The following is a 21,419-nucleotide window of genomic DNA, read 5'->3' as shown; positions in this document are numbered from 1 at the left end:
ACCCCCATGTCTCAGGATATTCTTCTGTTGCTATAGCTGTAGTATAACCAAATACCACTAACATATCTCCTAAATAAATTAAAAGTACTATCAAACCTAAAAAAGACCCTCCAAAATATAATACAACCTCACACCCAATTCCTCCACTAACAATTATCCCTAATCTACCATAAATTGGAGACAGCTTTGAGGAAAATCCTACAAAACCTAAAACAAAAAGTATGCTTAATAAATATGTAATGTATGTCATTATTTTTACATGGAATTTAACCATGAACAATGACATAAAAATCATTATTGTTATTCAACAATAAAAACATCAATGATAAACATCCAAAAAACTCATCCCTTAATTAAAATCATCAACCATCCCTTTATCAATTTACCTGCACCCTCTAATATTTCCACATGATGAAACTTTGGTTCCCTTTTAGGTGTCTGCTATCCAAATTCTTACAGGGTTATTTCTAGCAATACACTACACATCAGACACCAAAGAGCCTTCTCATCTGTCACTCACATTTGTGGAGACATTAATTACGGTTGACTCATTCGTTATATACATGCTAATGGCTCCTCAATGCTCCTTATCTGTCTCTTCCTTCACATAGGCCGAGGGTTGTATTATGGGTCCTACACCTACTTGGAAACATGAAACATGAGTTATTCTTCTCTTCGCTGTAATAGCCACAACATTTATAGGCTATGTTCTTCCCTGAGGCCAAATATCATTCTGAGAGGCAACCTTAATTACAAATCTTCTATCTGCTATCCCCTACATTGGAACCACGCTTGTTGAATGAATTTGAGGAGGGTTCTCAGTTGACATAGCTACTTTAAAATGATTCTTTGTATTTCACTTTGTACTACCATTTATTATCGCAGCACTAGTAATAATCACCTTCTTTTCCTCCAGGAGACAGGGTCAAACAATCCTTCTGGCCTTATCTCTGACCCAGATAAAATCCCTTTTCACCCATACTGTACTATCAAAGACATTCTTGGGGTCCTTCTCCTTATCCTAGTCCTAATAGTTCTTGTCTTATTCTCACCAGACTTCCTAGGAGACCCCGATTATTACACATCTGCTAGCCCTTTAAACAACCCCTCACTTTAAACCAGAATGATACTTTCTATTTGCCTATGCCATCCTCCGATCTATTCCTAATAAACTAGGAGGCATATTGGCCTTAGTTTTCTCTATCCTAATTATTATACTCTTTCCTATACTCCATATCTTTAAACAAAGTAGCATGATGTTCCTACCATTGAGTCAGTGGTAGCTGACCTATTTACACTAACCCATTCATTATTATTGGTCAACTAGCATCAGTCTTATACTTCACCATCATCCTCCTTATCCTACCAGCTGCCAGCTTAATTGAAAACAAACTCCTCAAATGAAGAGCCCTAATAGTATAATTATTACCTTGGTCTTGTAAACAAAAAATGAAGTTATAAACTTCTTAGAGCAAAGAACTCAACAAGCAAAGAACTCAACTCCCAAAGCTGAGATTTCTTACTTAAACTATTCCTAGTAATTAGATGTGGCTGCAAGAAAATTTCAGTCAACAAAATATGTGCAACTTCTAAGTCTGGTTCATGAAGAACTCCTGGGTGTGATCCTGTCATTCTTCTTCCCATCTGATGGCTGCATATTAGTGTCAAGAATGACCTTTGAAGCCAGGTGTTGTAGATGGAAAAGGCTCTATCAGCCTGGTTCCCTACTGGAAGTCTATAAAATTTGTGTGTGAGGTGGGTGAGAGAGAGAGAGAGAGAGAGAGAGAGAGAGAGAGAGAGATTGATTTAAAAAACATAGGACCTCAAAATAATTACATTCCTAGCCAAGAAAAAGTTTTGTTTTTTTTTTTTAATTCACTTCCTGGGTTGGAGTTGTGGCTCAGTGATAGAGTGCTTGCCTAGCATGTGTGAGGCACTGGGTTCAATTCTTAGCACTGTATATAAATAAATGAATAAAATAAAGGTCCATCAACATCTAAAAAAAGTTTTTAAAAAGTTCACTTCCAAAGAAATGCGGTGGTAAACACACATTTTTCTTTGGTATTGTGGTTGAATAGATATTATTGATCCCTAAGAACTGATACATAATCATCTTTAATACTAGTTTACCTGATTGAAGAATAAAGGCTTTCAAATATAGAACCTTTCTGAATTATCTTTTAATGCTAAAACTTGATCTCATTCATCACTAGTTCTTTTTGTTTGACCCATGTTCAAATTTCTATGGAAAGCTGAAAAATTGCCTTTGTAGTTTTTAAAAACAAATATTAGATTGTAGAATTTTCTATCAGAAACTATAATGTTTAGCCAAATGTGGTGGTGCACACCTGTAATCCCAGCAACTTAGAAGGCTGAGGCAGGAAGATCACAAGTTAGAGGCCAGCCTGGAAAACTTAGTAAAGCCCTAAGCAACTTAGGAGATGAAAATAAAAAATAAAAAAGGGTTGGGGATGTAACTCCATGATCAAGTGCCTCTGGGTTCAATTTCTAGAATAAAAAGCAAAACAAAATACCATGAATTTGTTGGGATGAACTCAACGACTGTGTATAAATAGAAAGCTCAAATGAAAAAAATGAAGAGAGAAAAAGAAACGAGAGTGCTTTTTCAAGAACTTTTTTCTAGTTAGGACATTACTCGAGTGGATCAAGAGTGATCTTCAGCTGAGCAACTGTGAGAGCTCCAAGTCCTCCCTAGGGGATAGCCTAAAGGGGATCTCCAAATTCTTACTTGGTCCTTCCTTTCCTAGCTTTCTTGATAGTCTACTGTTAGGGAAGCCAGAGGAATGATCAGGAACAGTGGCTTCGTCACCTCTTTGTAATTATTCCGGTCCTATCAGGCTGAACTGGATTTCTCTTTTTCCAGAGAACACTAAACACTAATTTCATAAAAAAACACATTATGGAAGTTGTAGAAAATGAGACCTTTTCTCTAAAAGCATTGAAAAAAAAACACTGATGCTCCCTATAAAAGCAGGAAAAAAAATCTTTTCAAATTAAAACCAACTTTGAATTTTAAGTCATAACAAACTGTATTTATTTGTTGTTTAAGATCCAGTCAATTTTTACAAATCAGTAAATCTAGGACTGCATTAAAAGAAACCAAAACAAAAGCACCCTTTAAAACCAGAGCCTATTCTATGAATCAATTTTTCTAATTAAATTGGTACAAACCCATAATATTTTAATATTTTGTTTTACTAAACACATTGAAAGCATTTTGAAAGTTAGCATCATTTTTTTTCTCATACACCAGAAGTACAGAACTCCTAGATACATTTTGTACCTGCTGTATATTTTTTATAAAACATACAAATTGATAATTAAAATACAAATAACTTCTACAGCAATCATAAGACAAAGACCATGTTTCATATAATAACACTGGAACTCTAAGTTAAGATTACACATAATTGGAATTCTGCAATGAATCATCTATAACTTAACAACAATGGATTTGATTTAGGAGTTTCTAGTTTTACTCCCAGTTCTGCTCCTAATAGCTTGTTTTTGTGCAAGTGACAACTTCCCTGAGCTCATTCAGTTCTTCAAATTGAGTGAAATAGTCTAGACCAGCATTGGCCAACAGAACTTTCTACAGTGAAGGGATTGTTCTCTGCTTATGTGGTAGTCACTAGCCACATATGATGACAGAACACTTGAAATGAGGCTGGTGTGACAAAGGATAAATTTTAAATTTTATTTAATTCTAATTAATTAAATAGCCTCATGTAGCTAATGGCTGCTTATTGGACAAAAGAGGGCTACATGCATTCTCACACCATCACTCAGAAAGCTTTTGAGTGCCTACAATCCCCCAAGCAACAGGTGAACAGGTGAGGTGAAGGCAAGGACACTGGTCATTATAATGTCTTTGCCCTCAAGGAGGGAGAAAAACTAAATGTTTTTTGCTAATACAGATTCAAAACCACTATGTACTCATAGAGGGGAGGGAAACAACTGGAATCATCTCTAAGGTCCTCTTTGGCTCTAAAATTGCATAAATTAAACTTAGCAAGTATTTACTGATATATGTGGTGCTCTTTATTGTCTTTCTTTCTTAATACAGAGATAGTAGGAACCAAGCTCTTTATTGGCTCTGTTTCTTAATATGGAGGTAGTAGGAAACAAGTACTATGTGCACACTCATTTCATTGATTGATTATGTGGATGATTAATTAATTAATTAATTAATTCATTCATTCATTCAATATTTAATGAGGCATTGTTTTGTTTTGTTTTAATACCGAGACTTTGCTAGGCACACACAGGAAAAAACAAACAAAACAAAATAAGAATAAATCTGATGATGTCTTAAGGGTGATCTAAAAAGTTCATAGTGAAACAAAGACTTTATTTTTTAGGAAATGGTTACTACCAGGTGCTGTGTTCACTTGGGACATATTTAGAATTGATGGTGTTTCAAATGTTATTTGAACAAGCTAGGGCCAAATCAAGAGTGTTGCTTCATCCTAATAATAAAGAAAGTAGAATAGTTCTACAAATCTGTCTGTTAGGCAGTAGCTAGTGATGAGTAGTGAAATGCATGGCAAGGTCACAAGTGTTCTTTAAACTACTTCCAAAGTAGATGAGAAAGCAAAGTATGGTAGTTCATTTGTAGAAAATAAATAGAAGCAAAGACGCTAATGAGAACACACAACAAGAGAAAAGGATTAATGGGACTAACTCTTGACAGGGCCCATTAAGACTGGTGTGAGGCTAGGAATTATGGCTAGAGGGGTTTCCATTGGTGTGGGAAAGAAGGCTCCTTTAGTAGCTCAGGTGCACTAAGGTAACTTCTAATTGGCTATTGAGTCCAGTACCCACATTAACATGGGATTGACTTGTCGATGACCTACCCCCATCCCCAAAAGGATGGCCACCATGACAGCTCCAGAGAAGACCAGTTAAGGTCAAAACTCCACTGCCTGAGGTGAAGGAGGAGTTGAACACCTGATTGGCAAAGAGTGCAGAAGGCAGTCCCCAGTTGTCCTGGTAAACAGCACACAGTAATGAACCTGGAGACAGCATTGTCTCCTTTGTCATTCTCTGCTGGGAGACAGCCCATCCTCTCTTGACAGTGCTCTCTGCTTAAGCCTCAATAGGATTTTACTTTCACCTCACTTTCTCTTTACATTTACTTATAATCAAGTTCTCTTGCATGGCTTTCGTTGTCTGACTTTAAATTTTCTTTCATCAGAATGCAAGAACAGAGGTTTGCAGTTTTAGCTCCCTGCTTTCCTGTGAAATGTCCATTAAAAATTATGCACAAGGGCTGGGGTTGTGCTCAGTGGTAGAGTGCTAGCCTAGCGCATGTGAGGCACTGGGTTCAATCCTCAGCACCACAAAAATGTAAATAAATAGAGAAAAGTATTCTGTACAGCTACAACTAAAAATGTTTTTAAAAAACTATGCACAAAAGCCGGGCGCAATGCTGGGTTTGTAATTCAGTGGTAGAGTGCTCGCCTCACACTTGGGAGGCCTTGGGTTCCATCCTCAGCTCCACATAAAAATAAATAAATAAAGGTACTATGTCCATCTACAACTAAAAACAAAACAAAAAAACCCAGCTGTGCCTGGTGGTACACATCTGTAATCCCAGCAGCTTGTGAGGCAGGGACAGGAGGATCAAAGCGAGCCTCAGCAACAGAGAGATGTTAATCAACTCCATGAAACTTCTGTCTTTAAATAAAAAATATACAAAATAGGGCTGGGGATGTGGCTCAGTGGTCGAGGGTAGATCATGGTCATATTCTGGTTTTAAATGCTAGAGAGGGGCATCTAGATTTTGTTTTGTAGTTTGTAAGACATTTGAGAAGGGAATCAAAAATCATAGTTGTTCATTAAAAGATTGATTCAACAGAACTATTTGCTTTGAGATAGGGAGAGGCTAAATGCAGGGACAATTGTAGGAGTAGTTATCACAGCAGGGCAGGTAATCTCTCGAGTTAGGGGGATTGAAGAGGAGGGCACTCGAGAGGTTATTGCAAAGCTAGACCCAATAGAACCTGGCAACTGAGTGCATATGGTGATGAAATAAGGGAAGAATTTTAAAAAATGACTTTGGTATTAAAAGTCTCCCTGATAGATAGGATGGTGGTACTTCAAGAAAATTTAAGAAATGCAGGAGGAAAATCAGATTTAGGTTGACATTAGAAAATATGCTCTTGTAAGGAAGAAACATATTCAAACTACATTTTGGAAAAAAAAATACATAATTTTTAGGCATCTATATCCATCTATTCATATCTCTCTCTCTCTCTCTCTCTCTCTCTCTCTCTATATATATATATATATATATATATATATATATATATATATATATATATATATATTGACTTTAACTGATGCCAATGATGAAAATGAGAAAGGCACTGGGGACACCTTGAATTTTTGCACTGAGGTAATAAGTATCCAGGTTACTTGTATTTAATACTATTTCCTTTATTACTTAAGTGTATTTATTCTCTCAGACTGAGGGTTGAAAAAATGCTTCTTGTAACTTTAAGCTGACCTTCATGGTTAGACAAGTGTCTGAGGTCTATAGATTTCTTACTGCATTCAAAATCTTTAGCCAAGGGAATTCTTAAAATAGCACAAAAGATCTTTATTGTACCAACAACAAAAAGTGTCCATCCTTGGAAAGACTTAATTTAAGCTTTTAGCTCACATGCTCTTTGAATACTTAAAATGAAGGACTTTCTAGATTAAATCTGATATGCTTAACAAATTTAAAATAAATAGCCCATAGACAATTTCTGTCATGGAATGAAATATAATTTCTCAGCTGGCAATCTCTCTGAGAATGAGTATTCAGATTTCCAAATTGGTTAAGATTTAAAAATAATAATAATAATAATAATAATAATAATAATAATAATAATAAGTGCTTAACCAATTGCTTCACAAGGTACGAAATAGGAGAGAAGATCTGTTATTACAAGCGAGTCATTTTTTTTATTTTTTTTTTATTTTTTGAGTCATTTTATAACACAAAATGTCCTAAGCAATACTTTATTCCATGTCTATGGCTTTGCATTTTCAATCTGAAATCACAGTAGGAACATGCGGTAGACTCAACTAGAATGGTATTTATAGTGCTATAGTTAACTTCACTGATTTCTAATTCTCCCTTGAATCTTAAGAGCTGTCTTTATGAGAAGCTCTTCTTTTGTCTGGCTGTTGGAAGGACAGGAGGGTGAGTCCTGAGGTATGTTGAGACACCAAGCACAATTCCCTTTCATTGGCATGCTTTGAAATTCTAAGGAAAGGTGGGAGGTTGCTTTGTGGAAACAGAAGAATGCTACATGCTTGGCAAGTCAGTTTGGCGAAAGGAGAGTACAGCAGAATCCTGATGGTTTTAATACAAAGTAAAAACACCAGAACAATGCAGATAACAACAACAAAAAAGATAGAGAAAACATTTTTTCCCTAATGACATGTAGAACAGGAAACTGAGATAAATGCATAAGCAACTGGCTTAAAATCAAATTTTATAAAAAAAAAGTCCATATTTTTGCTTCAATTGTTGGCTTATTTTTAGTGCAGAATTGATAGTTAACACTTAGCTAATCAATCAACTTCATTTGTAGAACCCTTTTTGTGGGTCAAGTTTATTGGCTTTGCACTAATGTGATAAGTCTGGGCTGGAGTAAAAATTATGTTGCTTCCTCCAGATCAAACTTGTTAGTAAAGAGGGACATTGTGGTTATGTGGTGTAGAAGGCACAAAGACAGTGGGAAATGATTCCATCTTCTTTGCTTATATTGTGGCATTCAGTTTTAAAGATACATATGTGCTTTGATATATACTGCAATTGTTATCCTGCAAAGTTGTATATAAACTAATTTTTTTGGTTGTTAATCAAATTTGAATGGGTCCATCATAGTTTCAGACTTCCTTTGTCTTTATTGCTGATTTTTACTTTATTTATTTTTAGTACTGGGGATTGATCTCAGGGACAATTGACCACTGAGCCACATCCCCAGCTCTATTTTGGATTTTACTTAGGAACAGGGTCTCACTGAGTTGCTCAGCACGTTGCTTTTCCTGAGGTTGGCTTTGAACTTGAAGTGCTTCTGCCTCAGCCTCCTAAACTGCTATGATTACAGGCATGTGCCACCACACCCAGCTGCTGATTGATTTTTAATTGGCAGAAGTTTCTAAGACTTTCATTTCAAGTTTCTCTACTATTTTTAAACTCTGCTTTGTAAATCCTAATACACATTCATTTGTTATGATTTTCAAATGTCCTTTATAATGTGAAAAATGGCCCTTTCTTCTACCCCCTTAATTTAAACTTTGAAAGTCTAGATTTCTGTAACAATAACAATATCAGGAGGCTGGATATACCTCAGTTGGTAGGGTGTGTGCCTCACATGCACAAGGCCCTGGGTTCAATCCAAGCACCATCAAAATAATAAATAAATAAATAAATAAATAAATAAATAAACAAAACCCAACAATATCAGCAAGCTCTAATAGAATACTTATTATTATTAGGTATTATTCCACAATAAGCACTTCATGTATTCATATTCAAACCTCATATTTAATGAAATAGGTGACATTTTCTTAGATTTCACAGATGAAGATATTGAGGCACAGGGAGATTAAACAACTCTCCTAAGATTACCCAATCAGTAAGAAATATATAGGGTTTGCTAAATTAAACTCACAACTCTAATTGAGTGAAACAGGAACATTTGTTTAGAATCCATTAATTGATTTGTTTGTTCAAAAATACATATATATTGCATTCATACCCATTGAGACCACTTCTTCTATGCACTGAAGAGACAGCAGTGGACAAGGCACACAAAATTCCTGTGCTCATGAACTTCCATAGGCTTTAAATGGACACATAACAAGCAAGTGAATATGTAATATTAAGTACTAATAGGGCAATGGAAAAGAGTAAACAGGGGGAAAAGATGGTCAAAGTGGGTGGTGGCCATGGGAAGAGGAAAGATGCTATTTTGGGGGGATTATCAGGGATTGAATCCAGGGTTGCTTAACCACTTAGCTACATCCCCAGCCCCTTGTCTTTTATTTTTTATTATGAGACAAGTCTTGCTAAGTTGCAGAGGCTGACTTTGAACTTTAGATTCTCATGCCTCAACCTCGCAAACTGCTAGGATTACAAATGTGCACCACTGTGCCTGGCTAAGGTGCTATTTTTTTGATAGATTGTCCAGAAAGGCTTCTCTAGGATGTCTGAATGATGTGAGTGACAAAGCCATGAGCACACATGGTGGAAGAGTATACCATGCAGAATAAGAGCAGATGCAAAGGCCCAGAGGCAGGAAGGAGCTATTGCCTTCAAGGAAAAATCACAAAAGTAGAGAAGAGTAAAGAATCAGGATAGTGGTAGAAAGTTAAGTCAGAGAGGTATCCAGGAAGGAGGATACCTCTGAAAATGAAAATGAAATGAGTATTCAGATTTCCAAATTGGTTAAGATTTAAAAATAATAATAATAATAATAATAATAATAATAATAATAATAAGTGCTTAACCAATGGCTTTGTCACTCACATCATTTAGACATCCTAGAGAAGCCTTTCTGGACAATCTATCAATGAAAAAAAGTTTGAATTTTACTGAGTGTGAAAGGAGAATGTATGAGGATTCTGCACAAGTGTGTGGCATTATCTGATTTGTGTGTTTTTTTCATTCATAAATACACAATTTTATTTGTTATTTTCAGGAGAAACTTAGGCATTAAATGGTAAGCTGATAAAATATGGATACCGAAAAAAGTACAAAAGCATAACTCTCCCCTTAGAATAAATTTTAGTGAATTAAGTCTTAATATCTTTAAGTTAAAAAACAGAAACAAAACAATACACAAGCCTACCTATTATGTCAATGTCAAAATCAAAAAATGCTAACACCCAGCAGCTCCCTAGAGCCAATAGGGACACCTTCCCTTGGAACTCTGCTGGGGAGGCCTGGGTCAGCCAGAGACTAAATCTGCCCTATAGAAAGGTTTTTATAAATTGTTTAAGCTGAACCTTTAACAACGTAAAAGAGGCCTTACAAAAGGAGGAGGTAAATCCTAAATACTGGAAAACTTGGTTAATCAGGCTATTGGCAAAGAAGAAAAAAAAAAGAGGACCTAGGCAAGAAGTTTCTGGAAGCATTGACATTGGACAGTGTCAGAGCCTCTGACCTCCCACAGGCAACTCCAGTGGTCAGTCTGCACAGCTCCCCTGGGAAGCAGAGTTCAAGAGGCAGAACTTGCTCACTGGGGCCAGGCCCCCAGCCCCAACTCAAGAGTATCAGATCCTGCAGGGGGCAGCCTCTACAGCAACCCAGCAGCATGGATGGCACACTGGCTGGGTCATGTAGGTTGTGTCAAGTCTCAAATACTCCAGGAGTATTAGAAAGAAAAAGTGCATAGTTTTACAGAGAAAACAGAGCCAGAGAGAAAGAGACACATGATGCACTGTAAACATCCTGACTTTTCAACGTGACTAGGAGTGTCAGCTCCAGAAGCTAGGGGACAGGCCTCCACCTAGCCTCCATCCCATGTGGGACAAAGGCACTGGTGGGCACCAGCTCCCTGATGAACCCTCAGGTGGAAACCATGAGGCAAAACTTCTACTTCCTTTTAACTATTTGACAGATCCATCTAAAACATAGCAACACTTTTAGGCATTTCTAAAGAGTATAAACATTGGGTAATCTATCCACACTTTAAAAAAGGGATACAAAGTTCTCTTGCCTGGAAAATACAAATCAAGAAGCCTTGACTGTCCTGGCTGTGCAGGCTGGAATAAGAGCCTGGCTCTGAAGGAGGCCGGTCCTCAGGGTAGGTGCCCAGAAAGTAGTGATGATGCTGAGTCCCCCGTTGTCAGGGGTCTTCACCGAGGTTGAGAAACTGTTAACTGATCACACTGAAGGCAGAGCAGCCTCCCTGACCCGAGGATGATGTTCAGGTGCTCAAGCAGTGATCACCAGGCATCTGGACTTGAGCCATGGTGTGCTGGACAATCCACATGGCTGCTGCCCCTTCCTCCTGGTGAGGCCTGAGCTGCTATCACAGACTGTGAATGTAGCACCAAGGGCCCTGCCCTTCAGATGGTCTTCAGGACCAGGACTGCGCAGGCTTGTTGGGAGCACCCTGCCTCAGTCCCATGCAGCACTGGGAAAGTACAGAGCAGGCTGCCAGAGAGCCCCCCTGGCCCCTGTGCCTCCTGTCTATGGGGATGCCTGGCCTTAGACAGCTGGGCTGTCTCTCACCAGCCACCTCTGAGGCAAAAGAGGATGCACACCCAGATCTCTAGAAAAATGATCAAAAGCAGTTTTCTTCTCACAGACGTACTTCCTGGACATGGTGGTTCACTGAATCTTGGGCAAAAGTATATCATTTCTTCAGCTGTCAGTGCTGCATCTCACATCCTTGAGCCCTGTTCCTGCAAAATCTTGGCCTCCTCGCTGGGCTCACTGGTTGTGCCATATGGGGTGTTGGGCAGCTCCTTGGAAACCACACGGAGGAGCTCGGCCTGGTCTTCATTCCCATAGTTGTAAGAGGAGCCCATGCTGACCAGCTGCTCAAATTTTCAGCCATCAGGCATGGTGGACACCATCTGTGTGAGCCCCTCCTCCTGACACTGAACACAGGGTATACATGCTTCACGGGCACCTGTGATGTTTTGCTGTCTCGTTCTCTAATTTTGTCCTTTACAAGTTTTATGGGTGAGGTGATGTTGTAAAATTCTGCTTCTTCCCACACTCCTTCCTCAGTGAGGTCTTTGTTAAGGACCAGCTTCCCATGTCTCGAGGAGTTCAACACAGCTCCAAGGTCCCTGGGTTCCTGTCAATTAAATAGGCACCCCTTTCACCCCAGGGCCAGAGTCCAGGGAGAAAAAGTAGGTCTGCAGCCAAGTCAGGGGTCTGGCGGAACTCCTCCTCCACCACTGGAGGCAGGAGGCCAGGGCAAAGGGCGCCCCTGGCACAGCGACGGGGTGGGGGGGGGGAGTCCCTGAGGCAGCAGTGGGCACCAGGGTGCAGTGCTGTCCTGTGGCCCAGGTCCCGGGCCTGTGCGGCCCTCACCTTGTCTGAGTCGAGGTAGGCGTCGGCCTGCCACAAGCGGTACAGGAAGAACTTCGGTCCTGGAACAGTGTCTGCTGGGGGGTGAGGAAGTAAGTGACACTGACATTGAGTCCATTGAGCCGGACCCCCTGGGACAAGCTGCCAGGGCACTGAGCCAGGGCACCAGCTGAGCCCTGCTCTTCAGCGGCAGCATTGGCCACCTCCCAGTCTGGCCCCATGGCCTCCTAGTACTGCTGGCAGCAGCTCTGAGAGATTCTCCACGAGGATCTCAGCAAGCCCTGCCACAGCGCTGATTTGTGTTTTTACAAAGGTAACTGACTCTGGAGGTTGTTTGAAGAACTTCCTAGAGGGGGCCTCTTAGAAGATTGTCACTGGGTGATAGACAATAGTGGCCTAGACTCATCTACTCAGATGGGGAAGACATGTTATGCTTTAGATTCCTTGTAAGCAGCCAAGTAGAGACTTTGAGAAGGTGATCAAAATAGAAATCTAGAACTTTGTTGGATTGTTAGAGAAGGAGATATAATTTTGGAAGTTATCAATGTATAGATGTATTAAAATCCTGGGATTGATTATGGTCTGGAAGTGAATATAAATAGAAAAGAGAGACCTAGACTCAATGAAGGGTTCTTAGTATTCTGTGAATAATCTCAAAGATCCCTCTTTCCATCACAAATAACAGTCATTGATGATCATTGTCTAGATTCATTAATTCATTGGTGTTTAAAATGGTGGTAATCTAATTCTATCATTCTTTCTTCAATTTATTAACTGGAATCTTCTATAAGGAGAAAACTCCTGTGGATGCCGTGGGGCTTACCTTTAATTCCAGGGACATGGGAGGCTGAGGCAGGAGGCATGAAAGTTCAAGGCCAGTGTCAGCAATCTAGCAAGACCTTCAGCAACTTAGTGAGATCCTGTCTCAGAATAAAAAGGGTTTGGGATGTGGCTTAGCAGTAAAGTGCCCCTGAGTTCAGAGTCCAGTTGAGAGAGAGAGAACTCAAAAGACTAATCCAGTAAAAACTTGCTTTTGGTTAGGGAATGATCCAACCAGGCTGTTGCTGATGTCTTGAGGATCCTGGACTCTCTCCATTAGCACTAACCCATTTCTCCTTTGAAGTTCTATACTCCTCTGGGTCTTTAAATCTTATCTATGAAATTGGTGAATGGAAAAAGAGAATGGAGGATTACATGTGGCAGAACCCTGCAGGCTAGACCTGGAAGCTACTTTTTGCTGCCTGAATTCCCTTGGCTAGAACAGTCATCTGGCTGCAGCTAACTGCAAGTGAGATCAGGAAATGAAGTTTAGTTGTATGAGGAAAGTGGAAATGCTTTGGCAAATAGTTACAATTTAGGATTATAACCTGTGATAGAAGCTATAAATTAAAATAATATGTTCAGATGAGAATAACAGGGTGGGGGAAGGGAGCGATTTCAGGAATGTCCTTTATTATGAGGTAAACATAAAAACCCTTGGTCTTAATGCATACCTGGGATCATGCTTAAGAGGTGTAAAAACTGAGAAATCAAGAAGCAGTGGGATCCCCGCGCGGCCGGCAAAGCATGGAGATGGAAGGGGAGGCCGAGCGCGGGCGGCCCTGCGATCCCCGCCGCGCGCTAGGCTGCCTGGTGCAGGCGGTGCTGTCCAGCCGCGGCGAGGCCAACGACGTCCTGGCCGCACTGCAGTCCGAGGACCAGGAGGAGGTCCAGGAAGCAGTCCGCGCGTGCAGCCGACTTTTTGGAACTTTGCTGGAGCGGGTTGAGCTGTACGTGGGCCAGCTGCCCTCTGAGGACACGGTCAGGGCAGGGTCCCAGGGAGCCATGCGCAAGTACAAGGTGTGGATGAGACACCGCTATTGCAGCAGGTGCAATCGCCTGGGGGAGCTCTTGGCCCACCCTGCCTTTCAGGTCAAGGAGCTGGCCCTTGGGACACTTATGAAGTTTGTACAGCTGGAAGGAACACACCCCCTGGAGCAGCCCAAGTGGGAAGGCCATTACCTGTTCCCCCGCACACTTTTCAGGGCAGTGGTGAGAGGCCTGGTCTCACCTGCAGAGGACCACAGCCTGCTCCTCTCCCAGTTCCGGGAGTACCTGGAGTTTGACGACATTCGCTACCATACAATGCAGGCTGCCTAGATGCCGTGGCTCAGGTCATCAACCAGCAGCCTGAGACGTCCGTCATCTTCTGGAACAATGCTTTTACTCTGCTGAGCGCCGTGAGCTTGCCTCGCCAGGAGCACTATCTCTCCAGCTTCTACGTGAAGCATGCAGAGCTGTCAGACAAGTGGAAGGTCACTCATTTGAGGGAGCACAGGAGAGCATTCCAGGCCATGTGGCTCAGCTTCCTTAAGCACAAGCTGCCCCTCAGCCTCTACAAGAAGGTGCTCCTGGTGACACATGACTCCATCCTCCCCCACCTGGCCCAGCCCACCCTCATGATCGACTTCCTCACCAGTGCCTGTGATGTGGGGGGTGCCATCAGCCTTTTGGCCTTGAATGGACTTTTTATCCTGATTCACAAGCACAATTTGGAATACCCTGACTTCTACCGGAAGCTCTACGGCCTCCTGGACCCGTCTGTCTTCCATGTCAAGTACCGAGCCCACTTCTTCCACTTGGCTGACCTCTTCCTGTCGTCCTCCCATCTCCCTGCGCACCTGGTGGCTGCCTTCGCCATGCGCCTAGCCCGCCTGGCCCTGACGGCACCCCCAGAGGCCCTGCTCATGGTCCTGCCCTTCATCTGCAACCTGCTGCGCAGGCACCCTGCCGGCCGTGTGCTGGTGCACCGCCCGCAAAGCCTGAGATGGACAGTGATCCCTATGACCCTGAGGAGGAGGACCCGGCCAAGAGCCGAGCCCTGGAGAGCTGCCTCTGGGAGCTGCAGACTCTCCAGCAGCACTACCACCCTGAGGTGTCCAGAGCCGCCAGCGTCATCAATCAGGTGCTGTCTGTCGCAGAGGTCAGCATTGCGCCCCTCCTGGAGCTCTCTGCCTTCGAGGTCTTTGAGCAGGACCTCAAGAGGAAGGGGCCCGAGCCAGTGCCCCTGGAATTCATCCCAGCTCAAGGCCTGCTGGGCCGGCAGGATGACCTCTGTGCCCAGTTCTTCACACTTAGCTGACCCTGGCTGCCATCTGCTCCCATGCCAATAAATAATTTTGTAGGAGAGAGTATCTAGGCAGAGTGGGCCCTGACAGGTGGGAGGGGGCAGCCTGGTGGGGGTGCCGAGGGGCCTCCAGGCAGCCAGTAGTATGGGTGTGCTGTGTACACCCCACAGGGGGCAAGTGCCTGTGCCTCCCACTGCATAAGACCAGGCAGGGCCAGCAGTTTCTTTGTGGCCTGGTGAGTCATGACGGGAGGATCACGTGTACATATCTGCAGTCAGTGTTCCTCTTCGAGCTCAGAGGATGCTGGGGTGTTCTGTTGTCTTTGTTTTTGTTTCTTGGTCCTGAGGATTGAATCCAGGGGTTCACTCTCACTGAGCCACATTCCCAGCCCTTTTTAATTTTTATTTTAAGACAGGGTCCCATTAAGTTGACCAGCTGGCCTTGAACTTGCCATCCCCCTTTCTCAGCCTCCCGGGTTGCTGGGATCATAGGCATGGCCACTGTACGCAGGTCAGAGGATGCTTTTTTCCTGGGAGCCACCGGCATTGCAGGGACACAGCAGAGTCCCAGGGGCATGTGTCTGCACCCCACTCCTCATCTGAGGCTAGCCTGTTCCTCCAGGTGGCTGGAAGTCAGCATTCTCATGTACCAAGACCCACTTACACCAGAGGAGTCTAGTTGTCCATTGAGGACAGCAGCCTCAGGTTTTCTCTTGAAGATCCAATTTTCGTGACAGGTGCCGTGGCACATGCCTATGATCCTCTGTAGCTCGGGAGGCTGGGGCAGGAGGATCCAAGTTCAAGACAAGCCTCAGCAACTTACCAAGGCCCTAAGCAATTTAACAAGACCCTGTCTCAAAAAATGAAAAGGGGGGCTGGGGATGTGGCTCAAGCGGTAGAGCACTCGCCTGGTATGCGTGCGGCCCGGGTTCGATCCTCAGCACCACATACAAAGATGTTGTATCCGCCAAAAACTGAAAAATAAATATCAAAAGTTCTCTCTCTCTCTCTCTCTCTCTCTCTCTCTCTCTCTCCTCTCTCTTTAAAAATAAATAAATAAATAAATAAATAAATAAATAAATAGTTAGATAAATAAAAGAAGTAGTGGGAGAGCTGAATGAGGTGGTTAAGGCCTATAATCCTAGCAGTGGGGGAAGCTGAGGCAGGAGGATCGCAAGTTCAAGGCCAGCCTCAGTATCTTAGTGAGATCCTGTCTCAAAATAAAAAAATAAATAAATAAAAAGAACTGATTATGTAGCTCAGTGGTAGAGTGCCCCTGGTTTTAATCTCCAGTACTTGGAGGGGGGGACATTTAAAAAAGTACTCTAAAATGAAGTTCCCTTTCTAACACATTGCCCCACTATTTTGGAGAATTGGGGGAGCGGTAGGTAATTATGTGATAATAGGGGTTTTCTTTCAAGAAGCAAGAATGACCTTAAGGGACAATCAATCCTTGAGTAGTATCATTGTCAGAAAAAAAATGAAATGATATTAATAATTCTAAAATGAATGTCATATTTACTAACTTCTCCCAATTTTTATTTTACTTATATTGTATCTTTTGATGCTGGGGACTAATCCTAGGGCCTTGTACATGCTAATCATGCACTCTAACAACATGTTACTCTCCAAACACACCCTTCCAAAATGTAATTGTTAGATGTCTTATAAACTTAATAAACTACATAATAAATTCACCTGTGTGGTCTGTAATATTGTCTTCAGGCCTTTGTTCTCAAAAGTTCACACATAAATGCACAGATAAAGTTTTTGGGTCCTGTTATCTTAAACACCTCAAATGGCTTTTCACCTACCCACTCCACCCCCTATCTCCCTTTTCCTGGTGCTGGGAATTGAACACAGAGCCTCATACGTGCTAGGTAAGTCTCTACCATTGAGCTGTATCCTCCTTGGCACTTTTCATTTTCTCTTTGAGACAGGGTACCACTAAGTTGCTGAGGTTGGTCTCCAACTTGCTATCATCCTGCTTCAGCCTCTCTAGTCACTGGGATTACAGGCATGTGGCATCACAGGCCAGTTTGGTTTGGCACTTAATTATGTTGTAGTCGATTGATCTTCATAACCAGGGCAACATACTCATTCCCATGCTAAAGATCTGCTGAGGAGATACAGGAACCTTTTGTTATTTTTTTCCCTTCCTGCCTGGGATAAAATCAGGGGGAGAGAACCAGAATTTCTCTTTTGCTTACAGTCTGGACAAAACTGTGTTTATTATCCCCCCAGCCGGCTAGGGTTTGGAAGAGCATTTGCATCAGATGCCAAGGCTGACCCATGAATAAACAGCAGAGGCCACTTTTAGTCTTAGCCCTTGAGTTTTATAGAATCTATAGAAGTGACTCAAAGAACTCTTTGTAGACCTGCCTATCACTTCCTCATCAGAATTTCCTCCCTGTTCTCTTTCTGGACATCGCTTCACAAGGAGACGCTGGGCCCTCCAGGGCTCTGTGAGCATGGGGAGAAACTGGCTGCTTCCTGAGACCTTGAAGTCCAGCCACACCATTCACCAGGGCTGGGTCCTCATCTGGGCTTCCTAGTGTAGAAAACACTCTTTTAGGTAAGATCAATAAATGTTCTGCTGCCTAGTGACAGATGTTTGGCTTGGCATGTTACACTTGCATTTGGCAATCTCATAAAGAGGCCAAGCAAACCACATGATCCAGAGGGAGAAAAATAAGATCAAATGCTAAAATACTGGACCAGTTCCCCAGCAGATGACAGGTGGATAAGAGAAGAGGTCCTGATGTTCATATAGTGACTATGTTGTTAATAGAGGAACATTTTGAAACTCTTGTGGGTTGATATCAAGAAGTTAAAATGCTTAAAACCAAATGTTTCATGTTATCTTATTTTATTAGTGAGCAGCTGGTAATACTTTGAAAATTTCCAAATCTACCATCATCTCAGTTGTGATGGTACTTTGGGGTTCTAGTGTACATTTTTGTGTGTGCTAGACTGAAACAAGAACTGTTTATTCTTTTCCTTTTTAAAATTGATTTTCTTTAATTTCCATCAACGTAAAAATAAAATACTATTGGAGAGTTTTTATAGAAAAACAAGTGTTTTGCCTTTTTCCTAGTCCCACTTGCCACAGGCAAATATTCTCCCATTTTGGCAGGTTAAAAAGACTAAAACCTTTAATACTGATTTTTATCCCTGTATTCCTTTCAACTGATCCCTGAAAAGTTACATCTGAAAGTAATCTGGTGCATATCCTTCAAGAATTCATTTCTCAGCTCATCACAAACATACATACGGTCATGCATTGCCTATGGTTGTGCTGTATCCTGAAAAATGTACCTTTAAGCAATTTGTCATTGCATGAACACCACAGTATGTACTTATACAAACTGGAACAATTACAATGTCAATAACCACTAGATATCATCTTATAGGACAACCATTGTGTTTGTGGACTGCTGTGTTATTCAGCACATGACTGTACATATGTAGAAATAGCGACCACTTTTTAATTGCCAGTACTGCAAAAAATAATTATTTTTTTCTTTTTAGTATTCTGGTAATGACCTCCAGACATTCAATTATATGCTTTTGCTGATATTTCTTTATTTCTCAATTTAAAAGTTACTGTCTTCTGAGTAAAGTGGTTCATACCTGTAATCCCATCTATTCAGGAGGTTAAGGCAGGAGGATTGCATGTTTAGGACCAGACTGGGCAATGTAGGGAGACCGTGTCTCAAAATAAAAATAAATAAGGGCTAGGGGTATAGCTGAGTGGTAAAGTACTTGCCTAGCATCAGGAGGCCCTGGGTTCTATCCCTAGGAACACAAAACAAAACCACGAAAGATACTATCTATTCACTTTCTGTATTCCATGTGAATATATTTGGAAGAAAGTTCCAGACAGGGGCAATAGCAAAAGCCTCAAAGCAGGAGTGTGAGATGGTGGAGGGCCACATGGATCAATTTAGAGATTTTTTTAAACTCTAGATTCAATGGGAAACCACTGCAAGGTTTTGAGCAGAGAAGTGACATGGTCTGACCTGTGTTTAGAAGGCTGTGTGTGTCTTCCATGTTGAGAGGTGCAGGAAGACATTGGTGGAGGCAGGGGACTGACCATCCAGCTCTTAAATAACCCAGAAAGATGAGGTTCCTTCTGAGTAGGCAGTGCTCTTGGAGTTAGTGAATTAGCCCATTCTGGATATACTTTTTTTTTTTTTGGTAAGGTATATTTTTGTATATTTAATTGCTATTTTAAAATGTTAATGTATTTTTTTGCTAATCACTTGTTTAAAAACAAAACGTGCATGTAATTGACTGAAACACATGTAAATAAAAACCAGGTTTTGAAAATACTTAATGTTCGAGTGTATGTATTTCAACTCAGAGTAGTTGCCTGGGTAGCAACACTTGGAAACACAAAGGGAAAGGTTCTGCTCAAGCAGAGGAGGTAGGTGCTGATGCCTCTAGCCACTTCTGTAACAGGCCATAGTGTGAGAATGTTAGGCTTCAAATGGAGATTACAGTGGAAGTCCAGGCCTTACCAACCACCCTGGCTTCAATTATACAGGCACATGTTGACAGTCTCCCAACTGTGAACTCAGGGTGGCCTGAAGTAGCAGGACTGGGCTTTTTCCCTGTTCAGCCCACATGACCACAAGGACTCACCCCCAAACCAACCCTCTTGCTATATATCCCAGAGCTGAAAGTATTTGTCTTGAAGAGAAAAAGTCTTGGTCCAAAGTCCTCTAAGCCAGTGCTACTCCTCACTCCTCACTAGGACATCTGTAGCTTAGCTTTAGTCTCATGGCTTCAGGAAAACTTGTTGTGAGGCCATCTATGACCTTGTAGTTGAATCTGGATAGCCTCATCCATTCTCCACCAGGTGCCTGAAGACCTACACTCAGTCTGAGACACAGGCCCCTATGAATAGCTTGTTTTGTCTCTTATTCCTTCACTGCCCATTTCATTACTATTATTTTTCTCATGCTGTTGGAATTCACAAAATCCCCTTGCTTTTCCCATCTGCATGCACATTATCCAGCTCTGTATCTCTGACTTAAAAACTCAGCTGCCTATTTGACAGTCCAAAATCAAGCATAGGTGCCCTTACTGCCCTCATCTCCCTACACCCAGCCACCTCCTACCCCTTACCAGCCACACTCCTCCTATCAGTTCAGGCCATATATTTTTCTCTGCACCATAGCCACAGCCCACATACTGCTTCTACTGGGGATAGGATAAGGTGATACACTCAGGCCACCAGGTGGAAAGCAGACTAGGACAACCACTGAGAGCAGACAGGTGCTTTGGTGACCAACCTAAGTGCACCTTTTGGGCTGGAGGTCGTGATATAGCAGGAAGCTTGGAGGAGGATGTGCACATCTGCAGGGATAGCTTGGAAGTCCACAGGTGGAGAGGAAACAGTATCTAGGGCTTGAGTTCAAGGTCCATGTCTGGGTGGGGTGCTGCCTTGAGGAGATCAAGATGGCTTAAGGAGATCCAGGATTGTGTCTGAGAACTGACACCATCTGTCATCAAAGAATAAGCTGGCAAAGATGGAAATATCCCACAAGGCAGAGAAGCAAGAGGAGCCTGCTAAGAGCTGGCACAGGTAAGATCCTGAAATACCCATTAGATTTGTAACTTGAGGTTCACTGGTGGCTTATCAAGAACACTCTCATGGAATGACAGGTTGGGCTGAACACAAGGTAGAAAGTGAGGAAAAACAGCTTCTCAAGAGAGGAGCAGTGGATTGGAGGAAGGCCAGCGAGACATTCACAGCTCATGCTCTGGGTCCAGACAGATCTGGGCTTGATTCCAGTTTTATCCATTTGCAGCTGTGTGACCTTGGGTATATTTGCTCTTCAAGGCTTCAATTTCCTTCTAGGCTAGACTGTAGGAATAGCCAGGGCTGAGGAGACTGCCCATGTGGAGCACTGTCATAACCTCATGTTCTCCATGAGATGGAAGTTCACGGGAATAATCTGCCCAGCAGACCAGGAAAGCCAAGGGCACAGGAGCTGAGAAATCCCTACCTCCAGTCCCAGTACAAGTGGGTAGATGATGGTGGTGTTTTTGGTAGCAAGGAGAAAGTGCAGCCAACAAGCAGACAACTGAGAGTGGAAGGCCTAGAGATGAGTGGCTGCAATAAGGGTGGACTGCCATCCCAGCAGCATCCCTCTTACTATGCTGCAGGAGGCTCCAGCCCAACTGGACCCACACTCTAGATGTGTCAAGGCACATGCATAAAGGCACGTG

The 21,419-nt window shown here is 42.2% G+C and overlaps 2 pseudogenes; one reads left to right on the top strand and one right to left on the bottom strand.

The window, feature by feature from the left end:
* Window positions 1–9,490: 9,490 nt before the first annotated feature.
* On the bottom strand, window positions 9,491–14,833 carry LOC143405192 (BTB/POZ domain-containing protein KCTD5-like; annotated as a pseudogene).
* On the top strand, window positions 13,727–15,425 carry LOC143405190 (nucleolar complex protein 4 homolog pseudogene; annotated as a pseudogene).
* Window positions 15,426–21,419: the final 5,994 nt, after the last annotated feature.

Source organism: Callospermophilus lateralis, chromosome 7, assembly GCF_048772815.1.
Source record: "Callospermophilus lateralis isolate mCalLat2 chromosome 7, mCalLat2.hap1, whole genome shotgun sequence".
In the NCBI taxonomy this organism is placed as follows: Eukaryota; Metazoa; Chordata; class Mammalia; order Rodentia; family Sciuridae; genus Callospermophilus; species Callospermophilus lateralis.
The sequence above is the reverse complement of the archived record's forward strand: the minus strand, read 5'-3'. Positions and strand labels throughout refer to the sequence as shown.